Source organism: Leptonychotes weddellii, chromosome 7 (genome assembly GCF_054177405.1).
Source record: "Leptonychotes weddellii isolate Sample4059 chromosome 7, ASM5417740v2, whole genome shotgun sequence".
In the NCBI taxonomy this organism is placed as follows: domain Eukaryota; kingdom Metazoa; phylum Chordata; class Mammalia; order Carnivora; family Phocidae; genus Leptonychotes; species Leptonychotes weddellii.
In genome coordinates, this window is record NC_138375.1 from 66,193,269 (window position 1) to 66,217,262 (window position 23,994).

Sequence of the window (23,994 nt, forward strand, 5' to 3'; positions counted from 1 at the left end):
GAGTGAATTAAATTAAATAATCTATATAATGAAGACGGCACATGGTACTCGTGGTATTCAATAATTGTTACTCCCCTCCTGCCACCTATATATCTGATATCCATTTTAGTCTGACTAGGACATTTCAAATCTTTCCTTCTGTAAATCAATTAGATTTTTTTAAAAAATCCATTAGTGTCAAATCCTTACTACCTTCAGCACAATTATCATTATCATAAGAATTTTCATCATTGTTAATAAATTAAATTTGAATATAGGACTCAGAGAGTAAGCATTTCAGTTTGCCCATGTAGCAAGACATTATAACTGACAGAATCTTTTGAACTCAAAATTAATTTGCAAAATTTTTTATTGCATATTTTTCATTTCCCTGCAGCTACTGCAGTCTTCTTGGTTCCAAATTATCTCGTAGTTGCTCTTTGTCATTATTAAGTTTTATTCATTTGTTTGTATTTGTCATTATTGTTCTGTCTTTTTTGAAATTTCTACATATCAGATCTCAACCAACACAGCTATTAAATTATTAGAAGAGGTTATATCTTTAGTAAGTAGATCTTATGGTAAATTACTTAGGAAGAATATTACTTAAAAAAAAGTATAAAAAGCTAGATATGTTTGCCTTGTCCCTCTTAATTTTAATCCTCATACATTTCTGACTTTGTGATATATTATGTTTATGTTTTGAAATACTTAATACTTTGAAAACAATTTTGCATGATTTTTATCTAAAGTAAGAGGAACTATTTAGACTTTTTCTAACCTTACAAAATGACCTTAAAGGGACGCCTGGGTGGCTCAGTCGGTTAAGCGTCTGCCTTCAGCTCAGGTCGTGATCCCAGGGTCCTGGAATAGAGTCCTGCATTGGGCTCCTTGCTCAGCGGGGAGCCTGCTTCTCCCTCTAGCTGCTCTGCCTGCCGCTCCCCCTGCTTGTGCTCTCTCTCTCACAAATAAATAGAATCTTTAGAAAAAAAAATGACCTTAAAATATGAAAGTATGTTCCATTTTAAACTGAAAAGTAAAACAAACCAAAAGTGTTTTTATCTCAAAACAAACCAGAAGGGTTTATGGTTTATAGTAATAATGAATTTCCAATAGAAAAATATTTTATTAAAAATTAAATATAAAATTATCAAAATATCACTGAGAAAATCTATCATTATAAAATTAAGAGATTATTCAATTAGTATAAAAATATCAAACACAAGACATAAATTCTTCCTATTTCTTGAATATATCATTTGATGCTCAATTAAGTAGGACAAAGGAGGATGTATTCTGAAATATATATGAAACATACATTCTGAAATAAAACATGGTATATACATGTTTGTATTTCTTGGCTTTTCCTCACCAAAGTATCCCAAGATTCTAGGAGCTAACTCTTTCAGCCTCACTTAACACTCAGGTCTTGTTCTCTGTGATCCTTCAAAAACACTCTGGTCTAGATGGTTTCATCAGCACACCATGCAAATCTTCATCTTAGAGATTTTTTTTTTTGAGCACTTCTTACTGCCCGGGTCCAATTTCAAGGACTACTTTAAATACTGTCCTTTAGAAGAAGCCTCCCTGAATTCTTGTCTTTGGGGATAACTTCCTCAGCCTTCATAGACCTTTGCTAACTTATGTTTTTTATCTGGTGTCTGTCCCCTCTCTGCAACTAAATCATAAACTCCTTATGGGCAGAAATCATTTCTAATCCTCAAAGAGTGGCACATGATTTATGCATGTTTATTATTCCTAATGATATAAAAACAATTTCAGCAAAACACAAAACTGTGAACTAACTCTGCAAGGGATAAGCAAAACTACATAGGATAGGTAACATTTAAATGGTTAGTGAAAAATAAAAGGAAAAGAAAAACCCTGATGTTTAAATCAACATTGCTTCAAAGATGATTCATATAAGAAAGACAGAACATAAATATATTAACTCTAGCCATTCATGAAAACAAGGACTCTCTCAGATTCCCTGAACTCAAAACAAATGAAAGGAGACTTGGAATCTAAAAGGACTACCAGGCTCCATATCTGTTTAGTTTGGTTTACTTGAAAGATGCTCTGTGAGATTATATTTGCTATGGGCAGATAAAATGATTCTTCTCCACATGACAGACCAGCATGCTGGAACATTGTTTTGTCATAGCATATAAAACAGGAAACTCATCGGCTGCTTAAATTCACATTGGTATATTTTTACCCCAGATGGATTGAATTAGCTGAAAGTAGCAAGCAAGTCTGCTACATCTTCAGAAACTTTCTGATCTTGTCTCATCTTTATTTAACCATAGTGAAGTATCCAGGATTGGACAAGTATAACTGTAGTGTTTGTCATAGTAAAAAAAAAAAAAAAAAAAAGTAAAAATGTTCACTCAAACAGTTGAAGCAGAGAAAGCTATCTGTAGAATTCCTGTGTCAAACTTCTTTTATTCTTTTTTCTCCAATATTCAAAAAGGAAATAAGTGGCAATGATGAATTTTTCCTTTAAAAGTTGGAACTTTATTATTTGATAAGAATGTTTTGTTCACAAAACAAGCCTTTGGGGTTATTTGTAAGACTGATGGGAGATATTCATGGACCAAGAGCCATATGCAGTTGCTTAAGGCTTTTCTGAGAAATCATAAATTCCTCTCTGTTGATGTAATATTTATGACCATAATTTGGTAGAGGAAGGGGAAAATCCAGCCTTTATCTTTCTGGTTTTGCTCCTTTAATTTTGATTTTGAGAAATTGATTCAGGCAATGCCAGACAACTGGCAAGGTAAGATACTTTCTTTTTGATTCCTGTAATATTCATAGAATTTCATTTAAGTTATCATAAATAGAGATGATTTTATTTTCATTGGTTTAATATTTTTTTCCTAACATATATCACATCTTATCATTTAAATACTTATTTTCTTATGGTGAAATCACATCTGTTACGCTTTTTACTGAAACCTTCTCTTACTTCTGCAACAGATTAAACAATCTGAAGTATGAAAAGTAAGTCTGCTGAAAGAAATAATAGATTTTGTTTTCTTCATCTTGGAATAAGATGCTATAAAAGGATAGAAGAAAAAAAAGTTTCTTATGTGTTCTCTAAAATCACACTATTTTCATTAATTTTTATCTAGAATACATATAGACCCCAAAATTGAAATCTCTTATCATGTTGATAGTTATTCTTTGTTATTTTTGTACTTGGCAAATAGTGATCTAAATACAAAATACATCTCTTGCAACTTTTTTCTTAAACTTTCTATAATTTTTTTTCATAAAGTACATAATATTTCAACAACCTTACATACTAATAATTAACACACTATCAAGGGTTAAATAAGCACAGACACTCCTTAAATGGAGTATTTAAGGTTTCATTTTTTGATGCCCACCCTTTCAAAGTTACCATTCTTTATTTCCTTTAACTATGTTATCACATTCAGCAGCTCTTTGACTTTCTTCTCTCTATGTACAGTGGAAAGCAAGGGAAGTCAAGTCTGCATCACTGAAATCTTATCACATTGGTCTGCATCTTATTTTCTGATGTGGCCATATGGAAGAAAATTAAACTCTTTGTACAAAAGTCCTTCCAGCTTTTAAATACCTGTGGAATATTCCTTTTGATTTTGAGTGTTTAAAGTATTAATCTAGGTATCTTGGGATGTGACTTCTTCCTTAATTCTCCCCTAGGTCTTGTAGACTTTTTCAATATAAAATTTATATATTTTATTCATTCTAAGACAGTATCTTTTATTTTTTTTATTGCAAAATGTATAAGCTTTCATTTTCAAGTTTTGCATTTTCTATTAGTTGGAAACCAAAACTGCTGATAACGGCATTTATATATCTTTATTTTCCGTATATAATATATTTATATTTTTGTTTACTCATTTCTTCTGTGTTATTAAATGTTTCTTTAACATGTTCAACAGATTTTTACTGAATTTATTTTAACAATTATACTTCTAATTTCCAAAGTCTATTTCTTACTCTTTAAATAGACCTTTCTCCTAGCATCCTTTTCATCTTCTCAAAATTACACTGAGGTTATATATCACAGTGTTTTTAAAGTTTTTTTCTTAAAGGTCTCTTGTTTCAGTAACCATCAAGGGCTTTTTTTCCTATTTGCAATCTTTCTCCTACATTAATATGTGTTTCCCTAAAGTGTGGTGATTCTTGTTGGACCATTAAGAATATGGGATCTTGCCAGAGTAGTTAAGAACGAAGTATTATATTGATTTTTCTAGGTGGCTTGTGTGGATTTCCTCAGCTGTTTTTTAAGTTGGTTTGTTTCCCGTTAGGGTTCCCTCAGGAATGGGAGGCCAACTGGTTGTTCTTACGGAGTGGGGAAGGACAGACCTTATGGACTGTTACATTGTGAACAAAAAGGGAGTCAATTCACAAAACAATTTCAAAAAGGACTTTAAGTTGATACGGAAAAAGATTTACATAGTGGTGTTTATTTTGTAGAAGTGAAGCTCTGCAGATAACCTAGAAGTCCATCATTGGAAATGGGTCTATAAAACATGATTAATGTATGCTATGGAGTGCCATATAGCAATAGATGTATACCAATAAATATTAAGATAGGAATTTAAGATAGATCTTAAACATATTCTAATTTCAGTAAACACTGAATGAGAAGTGGTGAATGAAGGCTGTCAGTATGTCCTTTTGGACAATAAATCAGTCTAACCTTTATCCTGTTTTTTTTTTTTTTTTTTTTGTGCCTGGTGCAGATTGCTCACTAAGTGATACAAATTATATAATACTAAAACTCACACTTCACATTTTGTTTTCCTGATTTTCTGTCACCCAGATAAAACTGACAAAACTTCACTTCATTTCAGCATTCTCTTGACTCTTCCATGTGTATATGTGTAGGCATTAAGAATAAACCATGGGTTTTGAGATGTTTCACAGAGAAGCATTCTCTCTTAGGCATGGAAGTAATCTTCTCCCAAAATAAACATTGATTGCCTAAGTACACTTTATTTGGCCATTTAGTTTAATTTCTTCACATCTTTGGGGACACTGGGTATTGATTGTTAGTAAAAGCTAATCATTCAGCCAGTTATCATGCACTGCTTATATTCACCCAGACCCTCCCTTACAGAACAATAGCTTACGGAGTCTCAAACATCTTTCAGAAGAGAGTCTTAGGGACTTCTAACATTTCTGTAGAACAAATGTTTACTGTTAAGTAGTTTAAGTGGCTGGAGTAAGAAGATGTGAGAAGCACAGTTCACCACTCCCTGTCTCCCCTGTTGTCAACTTGAAAATAAAGCAAAATTAGATTTTTGCTATTTATTTAATTATTATTGCATAATGAGTGACTTTACAAGTACCCCCTAAAAAGAATTACTTATTTGGATACGTATTTTTTTTTTTAATTTCCTTTAAATGACAGTCATCTGATTTGCTCTCTTTTCTTTTATGTTCTATTTTACCAGATTGGAAGATAATATACATCGCTAAGAAAAATGTGCTTCTAGATGTTTTCTTATGCATCAATGATTTTAAAATTGGCAAGGGCTGCTGGGGGCCCCTGGTCATCTCATATTTGTGCTCTCTCATACACTTGTGGAAAAAGAAACCTATAACCTTAAAGAAAATAAACACTAGCTTCAACTTTTATGTGTTTTTCCCTCTTCTCAGATTATCAGAGGCATGTTTTTATTAACAAAACTAACAACAAAAGATTCTAAATACTCTATGGAATTGGTGCCATTTCCTCATTTTCTCCTATTTATTAATTTTTTAAAGAAATATTTCTGCATGATAAAGTGTATGCTTATGCATACAGTTGTTAGTCTTAGCATTAGTAACTGCTTCTCAATATTTGCTTTCCCTTTTCTCAGTTTAGGGAGCAAAAGTCCTCATCATAGTGTGCCTGGGGTTAAGATACAGTAATTTCACTTTGAATGATACCTTTTGTTCTAGCAGCTGAGCTCCATTTACTCCCTTGCCTGCCAAAGACAGCATTTTTGTACCCTATCCATGACATACTTTTTTCTTTTTTCTTCTTCACTTACCTTTTTATCTTTTGTGTGGGCTAGGTTGGCCTCACATTCTAAGCTTAATGAGTATGTACAGGTTGGCAGGCAAGAAAGAGTCATTTATCTAGAGGGCTGAGCCAGCTGCAAGGTACAGAGCTTTTATTTCATCTTGAGGAAATAAAACAAAAAATACTAATATTCTACTAATCTTCATGTTCACATGGGGGAACATTTTAGGAATTTTTGGAAATATGGAATAGATTAGGGACACCATTAAAACTACCAGCATACTACAGTGGTTGACACCTCATTATGAAGTAGTACCCAAAAGAAATGAAGGTACCTTGTTGGAATCTGAAATTGGCCATTATGTAAAGATTTAGTTTATATATTTTCTTCCTCTGGAACTATGTCTTTTGTTTTTTTTTTTTTCTTAGATTTTATTTATTTGAGAGAGAAAGAATGAGAGAGAGAGAGCATGAGAGGGGGGAGGGTCAGAGGGAGAAGTAGACTCCCCTCTGAGTGGGGAGTCCGATGCGGGACTTGATCCTAGGACTCCAGGATCATGACCTGAGCTGAAGGCAGTCACTTAACCAACTGAGCCACACAGGCGCCCATGGAACTATGTTTTAAAATTTAAATTTGAAAATATATTCGAAGAATAGCTACACAATGATTAGAAATAGGTCTCAGAACTAGGAAAATCTTACCAGAACAGTCTGTTTAGCTACCATAGTGACTTTTGTATCTTTCTTTCAAAATGATGTTTTATGATAAGTTTTCCTTATTATGATTTAAGAGGAAATATTTCTATTTTAGATACAAAGATAAATCAACAGAGATACAAACCAAAGGGAATGAAAATAATTAGTGTGACTAATTCAGGGAAAATATATTATCAGAAATAGAAACCAACTCATACAAATTATAGTTGACTCATATTATTTTGCATCTATTTTATATAAAAATGATGTAGGGCTATTGCCTATACCCAGGAAGTAGCTAGCTAGCTATATATATTAAACTTCTTCAGACAATTGTGCTGTTTACAACACCAACTCACAAATAGTTACCCAAACCTCTTCCCATGATATTTACATCATGTCCAAATTGCTACCTAACCAGGTATTGAAATATGAAACAAACCAACAAACATTTGTTTGCTTTTAGGGACTTGTGACAACCTGGCAAATTATATTTGTATATGTTTTCCATTCTATTCTTGACTTTTCTGCATTAAGTATAAGTTATATTGAACATATAGGAAAGTTTTAAAGAGCAATTGGTAAATCTAACCACTACTATTTTCCATGATGCTTTTCTAAGTGAGTATTTAGCTGCCAGCTCTGTTTCTTTTCACAGTGTTTTGCTTCAGAGAAATCAGTCAGATTTAATTCATCTCACTCGTGTCTCTAAGTTTTTAAAACCCACACTTTAATTGGTGTCCTCATGAAGTGGCATTTAATATAAGTGTAGTGTGACCCAAATAACTGTAATACATATACCATTATTACTTTTGTCAATGACCAAGATGTTAGTCATCAGAATAATGCATTGATTTATTGCATTTTCCAATATTAAAAGCAGTTATTTTATCCTCTTAAAATAGTATCTAAGCTAGATATAGGAAATATATCATTCCCTCCTCTGCTTAGTGCCAGTTTAGCTAAATATTCATGGCACTGTTTCAGAATCCTCCTTTAACATAATGTTCCCAGCAGCCAATCTTAATTGTTCAAAACTTGTGATAAAATAAAAATTACTTAACATCCCTGCTATAAATAGTGGCAATCATTGGGGTTGGGAGGAATGAATAAATTTTTGTTCACTGTAAGGTTAAAAAGTCTAAGCTCCTGTCCATGACTATGTTTTCCAGCTTCTTCTGCATCCCCACTCTCCACAGAACAGTTGCTCCCACAGTAAACTCATTGAGACTCTGCCAGTGTCTTTGGGGAATAGAAACATAGCTGGATGGATAATGAAGAAAATAAGCTTTTCAGAACAAATTCTGCTTTCCAGGCCTCAGCTTTCTCAACTGTTAAAATAGGGAATTTACTTAACATTTAATGGTCACTGAGTTCCTGTCTGGTTCTATAGTATGACAACTCCATGCCAAGGTAGGTCATCGCTTCTGGGAGGTGTTATGAATTAGGCTTCAAGTTTCTTCTGTGCGCTTCATAATCTGCTATACTTTTTATGGTTTTATAGTATGCAACTTTTTTTATTTTATTAATATACAATGTATTATTGGTTTCAGAGGTGGAGGTCGGTGATTCATCAGTTGCATATAACACCCAGTGCTCATTACATCACATGCCTTCCTTAATGTCCATCACCCAGTTACCCCATCCCCCACCCCCCTCCCCTCCAGCAACCCTCAGTTTGTTTCCTAAGATTAAGAGTCTCTTATGGTTTGTCTCCCTCTCTGGTTTTGTCTTGTTTTATTTTTTCCTCTCTTCCCCTATGATCCTCTGCCTTGTTTCTTAAATTGCACATATCTGTGAGATCATCTGATAATTGTTTTTCTCTGATTGACTTATTTCGCTTAGCATAATACCCTCTAGTACCATCCACGTTGTTGCAAATGGCAAGATTTCATTTTTTTGATGGTTGAGTAATATTACAATGTGTGTGTGTGTGTGTATGTGTGTATGCCACATCTTCTTTATCCATTCATCTGTCCATGGACATCTGGGCTCTTTCCATAGTTTGGCTATTTGGCACATTGCTGCTATAAGCATTGGGATGCAGGTGCCCCTTTGGATCACTACTTTTATATTTTGGGGGTAAATATCCGGTAGTGCAATTGCTGGGTTGTAGGGTAGCTCTAGTTTCAACTTTTTGAGGAACCTCCATACTGTTTTCCAGAGTGGCTGCACCAGCTTGCATTCCCACAAACAGTGTAGGAGGGTTCCCCTTTCTCCCACATACTCCCCAATATCTGTAGTTTCCTAACTTGTTCATTTTAGCCATTCTCACTGGTGTGAGGTGGTATCTCATTGTGGTTTTGATTGGTATGTCCCTGATGCCAAGTGATGTTGAGTATTTTTTCATGTGTCTATAGGCCATTTGGATGTCTTCTTTGCAGAAATGTCTGTTCATGTCTTCTGCCCATTTCTTAATTGGATTATTTGTTCTTTGGGTGTTGAGTTTGATAAGCCACATGCAGAAGAATGAAACTGGACCATTTCCTTACACCATTTACAAATATAGACTCAAAATGGATGAAAGACCTAAATATGAGACAGGAATCCATCAAAATCCTAGAGGAGAACACAGGCAGCAACCTCTTCAACCTTGGCCGCAGCAGCTTCTTGCTAGACACGTCTCCAAAGGCAAAAATGAACTATTGGGACTTCATCAAGATAAGAAGCTTTTGCACAACAAAGGAAACAGTCAACAAAACCAAAAGACAATTGACAGAATGGGAGAAGATATTTGCAAATGACATATCAGAGAAAGGGCTAGTATCCAGAATCTATAAAGAACTTATCAAACTCAACACCCAAAGTATGTGATTTTCATACAAACAATAGCGTAGCTATTTAAAACATCTTAATTCTCACAATGATGCCTCTGCTAATATGATGATCTGTTTGTGGTGAAATAGAGTTGCTTTTATTCCGACACAACTCTCCTGAAAAGAAATTATGGTGTGGGTAAAAATAAAGTTCTGTTATTAAAGTATTATAATAACTCTTTAAAATATATATTCATGTCAAAATTGCTCTGTCTACACACAGGCAAAATAGAGTGGTGTATTAAAACCACACAACTGATAAATTCAAAGTCCAAAGACATATGTTGCATTTTTCTTTCTTTTTGTCCAAGAAAATAAGCTTTTGTTCTTGAATTCTAATGAAGGAAGTGGAAATCTTGACTAAATATATCCTGTTATTTGGAGTTTTTCATGGGAAAATATAATGATACACTATCAAAGAAAAAATAAAGCATAAAAATTATACCTGTATAAACAAATGCATAGAAAAAAGTCTAAAAGAAAATATATCAGATGTGGGGTAACTGGGTGGCTCAGTTGGTTAAGCGCCTGACTCTTGATTTGGGCTCAGGTCATGATCTTTGGGCTGTGGGATCGAGCCCTGCTTCAGGTTCTGGGCTCAATGTGGAATCTGCTTGAGATTCCCTCCTTCTCTCTCTGCCCCTCCCCCCCAATAAATAAATAAATAAACAAGTCTTTAAAAAATAGAAAACATAACAGATGTAACAGTAGCTTTTGGTGGAGTTAATATAGGTGATATGGTTTTTTCTTTTTTCTGTAAATTTTTAATTTGCCTTAACTAATCTTTTTAAAGTTTTTCCCAATAACTAAAAATTATTACAATGTTATAAATACTGTATTAATAGATAAATTTAAGTGAGCAAGCCTTATTAAAATGTTTAAGGGTTTCTAAAGGAAAGAAAAAATGAACAAGGGGGAAATGTTTCTAGATTCCTTGCATTCACACCAAAAGCGCCTTTCTGTCTTAAGCCAGCATATACAGGATTCTGGTTAATTACTGTTCTTCCCAGGCATGTCATGTATGTGGCACTTTCTTCAATGCCAGGTTCAGATGGTTTATACAGATAATGTTTTCTCTGATTCTTTCTGCCCATCTCTTCTGTAGCCCTTACTCAGGGATATTACTCTTTTCCTCTGTGCTTCTGCTGCACTCTTTTCTCTTATATTTGGTAGCACCTCTGCTGTCTTGTGACATATTTTTCGTTTCCTTATCTTATTACTTCAAAAGAGTGAAAGTTTCTTCCAGTTGGCCAAGTCTTATTTTTTTCCATACTTCCAATTTGTTTAATATCAATTGGTATCTTAAAGTGCTTTTTGATAATTCTCACTTTATATGAAGGTTCACATTTTTTCCCTCACAATATTAAAGAAAGAGAATGAAGTAACCAGGAAAGAAAAACATACCAGCAAAATTGTAAATTTATATTTTTTAACTAAATTCACCCTTTTTCATAGATAATGGAAATTCTAGCCACACCCCATGTCTTCTTTTACTGTGTTAGCCATTTTTTTTTCCTTGAATGGCATATGTGTTACCCAACCTGATTACATTGCATAGTTCTTTTACTAAAAGGTCTAGATAGTCATTTTAAATGTTGATAAAATCACAGCAATATAAATGCTAATGAATCCTTCCTTCAAAAAAGTACCAGTAAATATTAGGAATGAATGAAAAAGTTGGGCACAATACAAGGGGGACTTTCCTGGTTGATGACTCTAGGTTTATTCAAGCTGTGAAAATAAGGAGATGTTATTACCATGCCCTGACTTTGCTCAGATCAGCGATGAAACATCCACTGCAGGTAATATTAAAATTAAAATTCTCATGACAGCCATCACACAACATGTTTAATCTTAGAAAAGGCAGCTTTTTCAAAAACTTTTACAACTTCCTTAGAAACTGTAGCATCAAAATCAAATACCACTTAGTCAAATGTATCCCAGTTATTCTATATGATACCATATTTTACAACTAATGATGTGAAGTGTTGAGAGCATTAGGAAAACCTACGAAGTCATAAAAAAAGTCACTATTTCTTGATCTTGGATTGGATTTTTTTTAATAACATGATTGGAATTCTTTAGTGTTTGGGAGCAGTATAGAGTACTAAAATCAATGCCTTAATTATTGTTCTTTAAAATTTATGATAATACAGGCATTATTTCTTAAACTCATATTTTGATAATTCCATATTTTTGCTCTTTATCTTTATGTTCAGTTGAAATTTCCATAACCTGACACTAAAATGTTTAGAATAATTTTTCTTTCTGTTTTTTAAACAACTAAACCAAATCTCTCACATTAATTGAATTTTAGCTTCTTTGCCTTTAAAAATATGTTTTTCTCAGTCTTTAATTTCATCAGTATTTTTTCAAACTTTTTCTCAGTAGAACAGTTTTACAATCAGTGTAGTTTTATGAACATCTTTTTTAAATATAAAAAGTATAATAGCAATGAAAAATTATAAAATGTAATAGAATGTCTCTGCCTCAAAACAATGTTGTGGAAAAATTACTTTTCCTAGTTTGACTTTCTAATTGGTCTATATGTTTTAGGATAGAAAATTTATTTGCTTTTCTTTATAATTTACGTATGATAAATTCACCAATTCAGAGAGTTTAGACACACAACAACCGCCATAATCATGATATAGAACATATCTATTATGCCAGAAAGTTCCCTTGTGCCTCCTTGTAGTCAATCCCCTTCCCCACTACTAGCTTCTGGAAAACAGTGTTATGCTCTATAATTTTGACTTATCAAGAATTTCATAAAAATAGAATAAAAAATATGTAGTATTGTAGCTAGCTTCTTTCACTTAACATAATGATTTTAGGATTCTTTTAGATTGCTACCTGTATCTATAGTTTGGTCTTTTTCATTGCAAAGTAGTATTCCATGTTATGGACATACCAGATTTGTTTTTTTATTCTCCTCTGATGGGCATTTGGATTGTTTCTAAATGGGTTATTATTAGTAAAGCTGCTATGAATGTTTGAATACAAGTATTTTTATGGACAAATACTTTCATTTACCTTGGATAAAAGAGTTGGATTTTTGAATTTAGGGGAGGTGTATATTAAAATTTATAAGAAAATGCCAAAATGTTTTTCAAAATAGATGTATTATTTTTCATTACCACTATCAATTAATGAGACATTTAGTATTGTCCATCTTTTTAATTTTACCACTGCTGTGTGTATTAATATCTTACTGTGATTGAATTTTTATTTCCTACTGACTGATGATGTTGACTATCTGTATATGTGCTTATTTTTCAAGAGTTATCTCTTGAAATTCTTTGTATATGTTTTTAAATAAGGTGATTATCATCTTATTATTAGACTGTAAAGGCTCTTTATCTATTCTGGACCCATGTCCTTTATCTGGTTGATGTTTGTCCAGTACTTTTTCCTAATCAGTATCTTGAATTTTTAATTTTTAAAAATATACTATAAAGTGTAAAATTGTTTTCAGTTGAAAAAATCCCATTTTACATTTAAATTTTTTTAGTTTGTGCTTTTTTTCTTATCTAAGAAATCTGTTTTTAAACCAAGTTATATAATTTATTTCCCTTTTTTTCTTTTATAAGTATTGTAGTTTTAGCTCTAGCATTTAACTCTAGGATCTTACATTTGTAATTAATTTTTGTATATAGTGTGTAGTAAGGTCAAGTTTTTGTTGAAATTGTTATGTACATAAATTTTCATTTGGATATTTAATTCTTCCAGTGGCATTTGTTGAAAAGGTCATTCTTGCCCAGAATGTATTATTTACATTGGCATCTTTTAAAAAACCAGCTGACTATATATATATATATATATATGACTATATATATATAGTAGGAAATAATTCAATCATAGTATATATATGTATATATATATGTGTATATATATATATATATATATATCAGTCTCTTTTCAGAATCTCAGTTATGTTCCAGTAATATTTTTTACCTTTCCTTATTGTAATACCATACTTTCTTGATTACTGTAGCTTTATTTTTTTTTTTAAAGATTTTATTTATTTATTTGACAGAGAGAGAGAGACAGCAAGAGAGGGAACACAAGTAGGGGTGAGTGGGAGAGGGAGAAGCAGGCTTCCCACGGAGCAGGGAGCCCGATGCGGGGCTCGATCCCAGAACTCTGGGACCATGACCTGAGCTGAAAGCAGATGCTTTAATGACTGAGCCACCCAGGCGCCCCAATTTACTGTAGCTTTAAAGTAATTCTTACAATCGACATTTTGGTTGCTTCCACCCCTTAGCTATTGTGAATAATGCTGTTATGAACATGGGTGTAGAAATATCTATTCAAGTCACTGCCCTCAATTTTTTGGGGCATATATGTAAGTGGAATTGCTGGGTAACATTATATTTGAATTTTCATTAATGAGTTCTTAGTGGTTGCATCATTTTACATTTCCACCAACAATGCCCGAGGGTTCTAATGTCTCTATATCCTCACAACACTTATTTTTTGCTACTAGTGTTTTTCTTATACTAGTCATCCTGATGGGTGTGAGGTGATATCTCAAATTAGTTTTAATGTATTCCCTAATGATTATAGATGAGCATCTTCTCATGCATTTATTGGTAATTTGTATATCTTCTCTGGAGAAATGTCTATTCAAGTCCTTTGTGCATTTTCAAATAGAGTTGTTTCTTTTTTGTTGTTGGGTTGTAGGAATTCTTTATATATTCTGGATACTAACTTCTTATCAGATATATGATTTTCAAATATTTGCTCTCATTTTTTAGGTTGCCTTTTTCTTCTGTTGATTGTGTCCTTTGGATGCACAGAAGTTTTAAATTTTTAGTCTGAATTTTTAGTCTTACCTATTTTTTCTTTGTTGCCTGTGCTTTTAGTGTCATATTTAGGAAATCATTGCCAAATACAAAGTCATGAAGATCTTCCCTGTGTTTTCTTATAGGAATGTTGTAGTTTTAGTGCTTACATACCAGTATTTGATCAATTTTGAGTTAATTTTGTATAACATTAAGGAACCAACTCACTCTTTTGCGTTTCCCTGATAGTATTTGTTGAAAACACTGTCTGTTCCACATTGAATGACCTTGGTACTCTTTTGAAACTCATTTGACTGCATATGTAAGTGTTTACTTTTGGACTCGTATTTAAGTCTGTTGGTCTATATGTCTGTCTATATGCCTGTACTACACTGTTTTGAATACTGTAGCTTTATCATAAATTTTGAAATCAGGAAGTGTGGAACCCTCACCTTTTGCTTTTGTAAGATTGCTTTGGCTATCTGTGGCGGCTTGAGATTCATTTGAATTTTAGGATAAATTTATCTACTTCTGCAGGAAACATCACTGGGAGTTTGATAGGCATTGAATTGAATGTATATTGTTTTGGGTAGTATTTGAATCTGGACAGTATTATGTCTTCCAGACCATGATTATGGGGTACCCTTCCCTTTCTTCATGTCTTCTCTAAATTTTTTCAACATTTTGTAGATATTACTGTAAAAAATATTTTATAACCATAATTACACTTATTTATCAGTATTTTTTGATGATATTGTATGTAAATGGAATTGTCCTGATTTACTTTTCACATTGTTCAATGTTGATGTAAAGAAATGCAACTGATTTTTGCATGTTGCTTTTGTATCCTACAACTCTGTTGAACTTGTTTAACAATTTTTGTTTCATCTTGGTTTGTTTTGTTTCTAGTGTGGAATCTTTAGGCTTTCCTACATATAAGATCATGCTCTCTGCAAACAGAGTTTATTTTATTTCTTTCTTTCCAATTTGAATACCTTTTATTTCTTTTTCTTGCCTGATTTCTCTGGCTAGGATTCCAGTACTGTGTTGAATAGAAATGGTGAAGGTAGGCATTCTTGTTTTTGTTCCCAGTCTTAGAGGAAAAGATTTCAGTTTTTCACCATTGAGTATGATGTTAGCTATAGGGACACTTGATTTTTAACCTAAAAAAAATTATTTATCTTTATGCCTTGTGTATCTCTTTGAAATTATTTTTATTCTTTAATATCTGTTTCAGGGATATGGAAGAAAAATTAAAATATATGTCAGATATACTGTAATTATACAGCTGAAGAAATTTTGAGATTTTTAAATTATATTAAAAAACAGCTATACTCTGCTTATAATTGACAGTCTTACTCACTAAAGCCTGGTAAATATTCAAAATCCAATGATGAATAGTACATGAATTTATCCTCTAAGAAATATTTTAAAACTGACATAGCTTTAAATCCCTAAACATATTTTTACCAAATCATAGCTTCCAGTTTAGTTGTGTTTCTATTCTGTTTGTTTTGCATACTGAAAAATAACAATATTAAAAATAAAATAGTCTATTAATTGGAAGATGTCTTTAACATTACAGTGATTGATTAAAAGCACAAGAGTATCAGCCACCATTTCTTCAAAGTTTATATGTCCACATAAATTGCATTCTTTTTTTTTTATAAATTGCATTCTTTTTCTGTCTTTTAGTAAATGGTTACTTTTGTCCTTTCATATTTATTAACTTGGACTATGGTTTGATATATTTTTGTTTAATATAAGTATTAGAATGTGTTATGTTCTAAATTTTGAAATGAGACATTCAAAAGAAAGTATACTGCATGGAAACTCAGTTCTTGAAGATTTTAACTAAACCTACTTACAAGTTTTAAATTTAATGCTATTTTAATTTGGCTCAGAAGAAAAGCAAACCTGTAAGCTGCCAAAGATTTACATATTTAATTCAATTGCTTTATATTACAGTGATAAAATCAGTTTGAAACGGCATAATGGGGAGGCCCAAGGAAAACATTAAAATTCAGTGGAAAATTAAGCCATGTATTTTGTTGCCACAATTGATTATAAACTCCAGAGGATTAAGCTCATGTATTTGGGACTCTCAAGGCAGAGAAAAACACAGTGATGAACAGCGAAGTAGGTAGTTTCGGAGTTCAGTCGTTGTTTTCTTAAGTTTTAAATGCAAGTGATGGTAAACTCCTGCATCTCTTCTTTTATTCTGAGATAAACTGTACATTCATTGCCTTATTTTAAAATACTGATTTTGGAACAATCTCCAAGTAAATGGGGCTTATAATACAGTAAAAAAATTAGAATAGATAGTAAGAAGTATGTATGGTTTAATGATAAACCCTCTTAAGTATTGTAGTGGACAAGTTTTCCTAAAATAATGTGTGTTTAATTAGAGCAGAAGTTCAGGGGAATGGCTTCTGTAGTTATTTTCTATTCCTGAGAACGTGTATTTTGCTTTTAGCTTTTTTTTTTTCTTAAATGAATGAGGAACACTTTACATATCAATCCTTTGAAGCCAACATAGAATTGGAAATTTACTATATAGCATAACTTAGAATTCCTTCATTAATTTTAGTTACATTGTATCTACATGTTAGTGGATCCAGAGAATGCAATAAAACCATTACAGTCAAGAAGGCGATGTTAGATGTTAGAGCCTGTGTATGAGTTAAAATTGTTTTAATCAAGAAACCTTTGTTTAGAATGGAAAACAGACCTCGATTACAACCTGCCTAAAACTTGTTATTTTAACCAAAATGAATAGTATATTTGTGGAAAATTAAAATTGAGATTAACAGAAAAACAATATATTTTTCTGATGAAATTGATGCCAACAAGTAAAGTTAGGATTACTTGTTGATCCTTTAAAATCAAAGTTTAGTTTAAAATTGAAGTTCAGTTAATTAAGGGTCTATTTTTCCCCTTACAGATAAGCAAAGCAGTATTTCCTGGTACTTATCTTCTAAATGTAAATTTGTTACATTTTCCTATCTTTCTTCCTTTCTGCCAGCTTTTCTCCTTTCCTCCCTTCCTCATACCCTTTCTTCCTCCCTTCTTACCTCTCTTCCACCCTTCCTTCTTTTCTCCCTTCCTTCCTTCCATTTTTTATTTTTACATTAGGAAAAAATAACAGTTACATATTGAATTAGATTATGGCAAACTATATTATCATATATGTCAGTCATTTCTCTATAATGCTTCAATTTTACATTCAAACTTCAAAGGATAAAATAAAATAGTTCTATATGGTAATATAGTATATTAATGTAATAAATATAAAATGTACAATTAATTTGATAGAACTAAGTTTATTTATTTATGAAAACTTTTGACTGAATTTCATTGCAATATAGACTTTGACTTATTGTTTTATATTATCAACAACTCTATGATGTAGTTAAATCATCTTATGATATTGTCCGTATTGGAGGTTAAAAAGCCATAAGACAAAAGATTGAAAAGCCACATGACAAATAAAAGTACTGGAACTTGAATCCATATTTGATTACTATTTTCCATTACACCTTTAGGAATCAACATGGTACACTGCAATGTTTTCTGAAATGTATCTCAGTTATAGGAGATAGTTTTTATGTAGTTGCCTTAGCTAGAGTTATCTAGAACTATGACTCAAAACAAAGGTGAAAGTTACAATGTTATTAGTTGGGGGGAGAAGGGTGGCCCAAATCCAAGATGGAGAAAAGAAAGAGTCCTAAGAAAGAATGTCAGCTAATGCAATCATGTATCACAGCACTAGCTACCACTTTAAGAGAAGTTGGAAAGAAATACAGTCTCTTGATGGTACATTTAAGACCTCTGGGCACACATCAAGGGGAGCCAAGCCATAGAGTAGTCCATAGAAGCAAGGTAGGAAAGAGAATTCATCATCTGGGGTCTTTCTGCCTCCCAGGTCCTATTGGTTAAAGTTTGCTTCATGGGCAATTAATTCCCCCGAAATTACAAGTGAAATCATTTGACCCATTTTAGAGGGTGCTAAGAAAAGGCAGCTTTTATGCTGTGTAGTTATTGTTTTATTTAGGTCCAGAAGAAATGATAGACGCCAACGACTCTGGTTCTATGGCTGCTCAGCCTGGCTGTGCAATAGGGATAGTGACTGATTAGCCTCAGACGAAGAAACCTAAGGTATGGATGAGTAAATCAGAGGAGGCACAGGGGATGTGATTCCACGCAGTGCTATGTGGAGGAGTCATTTTATTCTCATTGTCTTTTGCACCTGGAATATTTTGTGTAAGCTTCCTACACTCCTCTCCTGGCCTATTACCTTCCAAGATCCATTAACAAAGCCCCATGTTCTCCCTAAAAGTCAAAACCTCCTCTACTTCCTCTAAAGCCTTGGGTCCCATTCCTTCTCTGGAAATGAATTTTTGACCAGCCCCTGCTCCTACCATTGTAGCCTCTCAATTCTCAGCACCATTCCCCTCAGCATTCCCTCCTTCAAACTTTTAGAAGTTTGAAGGCCTGATTCCCATTCTTCAGCTCCTATAGTTGGCTCAATTTTCCCATTCCTGGCCTCCTCAGATGGGGTTTACTTCTCCACTCAGATTTTTAACCTCTTTGGCTTTCAGCAGATCATCCATTAAATAGCCCACACTCGTCTCTCACAGGGCAACCAGTCCTCTCTACTAGGCCCACATTTTTCTTCCTCATACCTCAGCTCCTGCTTTTTGTGCCAACCTTTGTAACACCAGCCATACAAGCATGTGCCTATCTGTAGGTATCGTCTGTTGTCTATAATACCATCTTTTCAATTCTCTATTGCATTGTTTTTCACTTCTGTCTACATTCTCCTTCTACATTTGTTTATGAGTGATTGGGCAAATCTTTTCAAAATTTTTCAAATCTTATTACCTAGACTCTTAATCTCTAAAATAAATGAAAAGACAACCCTTTGATTCTGATATGGTATATGGTACCTCAGAGAGATTAATAAAAATAGAAGAATCTAGAAATGGGAGGACTTGGCTTTTCTTTCTTTACTTTGTGATTGTGTTCTCTTCCAGGGATGTTTATGTTTATGTTACATAAGCTGCAGGTGTAGTTCTGGAGTCCAGGAGTCAGATGGGAGGATTTTCCACAGATTTAGTTCTAAGATTGAGAGTTATGGGTAAGATATCTGTCCATGGAATGAGAGTACATTCCAAGAGATGCTATTGTGACTTTATATCTAGCAATTGGTCCGACACGTGAGATGTTTAAGAAGTCCAGTGCCATGGCAAAATCTGTATATTGGGTACATGACAAATAATTTAGGGGAGCACTGGTCAAGTGGAAATATCATAGAGCTTTGCATGAGACAAAACCAGGTAAGATAGAAATTGTGTGGAGGATTCAGATGGAACTAGCAGTGGGGCATACATTGATTTGGTTATTTCATTTTGCTGAAATTTAGTTTCCTTCTGTTCCAAAAATGATAAAAATTATAACACTTTGAGGATAGTGAGGGTATTAGAAGAGAGAGCATGATAGTAAGCACCTAAAACCCAGTAAGCATTCATTACATATTAGCTCCTTTCTCCCAGTCCTCTTTCTACCTCATCAAGCACTGTAAAAAATGTGTGTAGTATGTAGTTGTCGTGAAGAAAATACTGACTTTTTCTTAGTGCAAGAAAATTTTTAGGAGTATTTATATTGTGAGGTTTGTGTAGAAAAGCTTAAAGGCAAACTTATTTTCTTGGAGGGGTGTGTGTGTATAAACAAATCACCTCTAAGGAGAACACACTGTGAGGAAGAGGCATTATGGAAGCTTCTGGAAGAGGGTGATGGATGCCTCACAAGACTGAAAGCAGACATCCTCAGGCCCGCCAAGAAGCAGAGTCCTATACCATGATCCATAGTGGCAATTTGGACAAAGGCAGGAACTTTCAGGGAAACTTTGGGTGGTGCACTTAGGGAGGTCATACTAGGACTGCTGCCCACACGTATGGCTCTTAAAATTGCTGAAGAAAAGGTACCATTTCCTTTAGAATGCAGTCAAGCACAGTGGCTTATGACCTGCTGAGTAGAAGCAGGTCTCTTCCTCCAGAATCCAAGTCTTTACCAAATGTAGAGTTGCTTAGCTCCCTTGACCCCAAACATACCCAGGCCCATATCCTCCAGAGAATTAGGAGTTCCACTTTCAGAGGTCATGTGGATTTCAACAATGATTCCACAAGCCTGACCATTATGGACTGGAGACTCAAAGCCCTTTGCCTAATTTTTGATAATTATATAACTACCTCTTCTCCCAGATCCTTGAGCAGATTCCCAAATGACAAGCAAAATGTTGTGTCAACACAGTGGAATGGCTGCCTGGATGCAGATTTAATTTGATTTAAAGAAAATAATGTATTGCAAATTTTTTTGCACATCTCAGTTTCTAGGATTTGATTTATAAAGTTTCTAGATGAGTTTTAACATTTTGGATACTTAAATTGCTTCTTTGTATTGTATCACATATATATATTGAAAGAGTTTTGAAAGAATTGAAACAAGAATATATTATATGATTATTTTTCATATTGTTGAACCCATGAATTCTTACATAAAAAAGGAGAAACCATTTTATGAAGGAAGACATCCTATATAGAAAGGAATTCATAGAATGAATATAGAGTTCATAATGTAAAATTTTATAAAATGTACAGAGGCCTTCAAAATTGTCCTTGGTTTCAAAATCCAGTTTTTAGTTTATAATTCCATGATGCTTTTACAAAATTAAAATATTTAATTTGGTTCACTCAGGAGACAATTAGCCATATAAAGCAATGTCTTTATTGAAAAGAATAGTGTTAAATATATATAATCATCTCAGTCTCTGAATCATTTTGTACACAGACTTTCCTTTACATACCACCAGGTTTTTCTCAGATAATCTCCAATAGCAAGTAGAGCCTGATATACAAGACAAATAGATGCAGAATTTTCAGTTATCTGTATATAATCTTATGTTCTTAAGAAATATTTTAAGACTTTTCTTAATAAAGAACATGTAATTATCCTTCTTTGCAAAATCATTTACTACTAATTCTATTTAAATATAGCTTATTCAAAATAGGAACTGGAAAAATATTGTAAAATAGATTTGTAATAAGGTAAATCTGTGTGTGATTCCTGGGTTAGTTGCTTGCCAGTGGTTTGATTCTGGGCAATTTACTTAACATGTCTAATTTTATCAGTTATGTCTTCAGTAATAGGAGGGTATTTTCTACATCACACTCTGCTATATGTACAAAACAATATGTTGGTCATTTCTTTTATTGATATTATACTAAGAAATATCCATTTATATCTAAGTAATTGGTAAAAGGTATAAAAATTAGTCTTATCTGTTCATGAAATAGAAATTAGATGTCAAACACAATTTGTAAGTCTGTTTCAATTTACTATTGCTTTGAAAATAGCAGGAGTTTTTATTCCTTTTTACTCTGACACCACCAACCCACCAACATTGGAAATTTTAGGGTTTATGTGCATTGCGATTGTTAGTGTTCATCATGGCAACCACATGGAAAGATCCTGATGAGAAAAGAACACACCCAAAGATAAGCAGCCTAACTGAAGCAGAGAAAGAGATAGCGCTGATGCCTTAATTTTACCACCTACAATATCTGAAAGCAGGAAAAAAAAATGTATTCAATACAGTTGTATGAATCAACCAACTTTCTTTTTTGCTTAAAAAATTTTAAATTCAGATACTCTAATCAGTTATGCTAAGGTTGTAAGATTTACTAAGTAAAGACTTTTATTTTCTTGTACACTTATTTTCTTTAAACACACCTCATTTTCTTCGTTGACTTGAAGTTTTTTTTACATGTGATTACAAAAATGATAATATCATTGGAAGTATGGCATTTAATATTTTGAAGGAGGTGTTATATGATATTGACTCAAGATCTACAATATAATTTTATATTTGTAATTCCTTTTTGTACAATAAACTGGGCTATGGAGAGAAATATTACAGATGAATCCTTAAAAGAATTTTGAATATTTTATTTATTTTTTATTATTTTTAAAATTGTTAGTTGTTGGCACACAATGTTATATTAGTTTCAGGCGGAAAACATATTACTTCGACAGCTCTGCAAGTTACCCTATGCTCACCACAAGTATAGCTACCGTCTGTCAGCATACAATGCTATTATAATACTATTGACTGTATTCTCTATGCTGTGCCTTTTATGGAGGAAGGAGAGTTGGAAATACAGGCTTCCAGTTATGAAATGAATAAGTCATGAGGATAAAATGTACAACATAGGGAGTTTTGTGAATATATTTAAACAATTTTATCAAAACTAATTGCAAGAGCAATTACTGACTACATATTAATAAAATTTATTCATTTTTATCTTTTTTCTTTGCCTCTTCAGAAGAGCTTGATATTTTTTGTTTTTACTCTTAGCAACTGGCTTATTCATAAATTAATGTATTCCTAAAATATAATTTAATTGAAATTATTAAAAATAATATAGAGCACTTGTCATTGTTTTTTATTTTTTCTATATTACCTTGAATGAATAAAAAATGAAACAAAATATGGTGTGTTTATGTACAGCAACTTTGTCATTAAGCTAAATAAAACAAAACTAGCTTCTCCCCATTTAGGTTGAAACTAGAGCAGACCAAATATTTCACAGGGATGTTTTTCACTTAGCTCATTTACACAGGCCATTAGGCCTAATTAGTATTTTTTAGTCATAAGTTATTTTTAATAACCTGAGGACTATTGCATTAGTGTTACAATTTATAGGTCTATAAGAAAAGCAAGTTCGAGAAGGGACAATCTCCTAATTTGCATGTGCTAATTAGATAGATATTAATTCTAATTTTAAAATCAGTAATTTAATATTTTTGGTAAACTAGGACAAGATAGTAATTCTAATTAGTTATACCAAATTGTTAATAAATGGAACAGATTTAATAGTCCCTTTGAATCTCTTAAGAAAAGTTTGGTTGTAATAAATATCTCTGCATATTGTTTTGACCTCTGCTTCAACTACACAATCCCAATTTGTTTTAAATGTTTTCCCAGGTACAGGACTCCATGATTAATATCTCTTGCTGTGTTATCTCTGCTGCTAATGAAAAACATTGGGTGTTCTTTCACTTCACAGAATGCAAACGCAGATGAAAAAATTTCACAGGTGAACTCCTTATGAACACTTCTAATTGCTTAGGAACAGTGTTTGAAAATTTCAAGTAATTTGCCATTATTATAATGAATAGCATAAACTGTAATTTTTCATAGTAATTAACTTGTGTCAGCACCATTATTTTTCATTAATTATAAATGAGAAAGAATGAAAGAACACCCGCAGGAACAGATGTGCAAAATTGTCTCTTAGGTTCTGTTTTAGGTTTTGTTTATATTTTTTTCTGTTTTTTTTTTTTCCCTACTCAGTATACTGTTTGGGTATACTATCAAGCATGAGGAAAATGCAGATGGTGATACCTGTTTGGGGCAGAAAGAGACAAAGTTTATTTAATTATTTTTTTTTTTTTTTTAAAGATTTTTTTTTTTTTTTTTTAAAGATTTTATTTATTTATTTGAGAGAGAGAGAGAATGAGAGAGAGCACATGAGAGGGGGGAGGGTCAGAGGGAGAAGCAGGCTCCTCGCCGAGCAGGGAGCCCGATGCGGGACTCGATCCAGAGACTCCAGGATCATGACCTGAGCCGAAGGCAGTCGCTTAACCA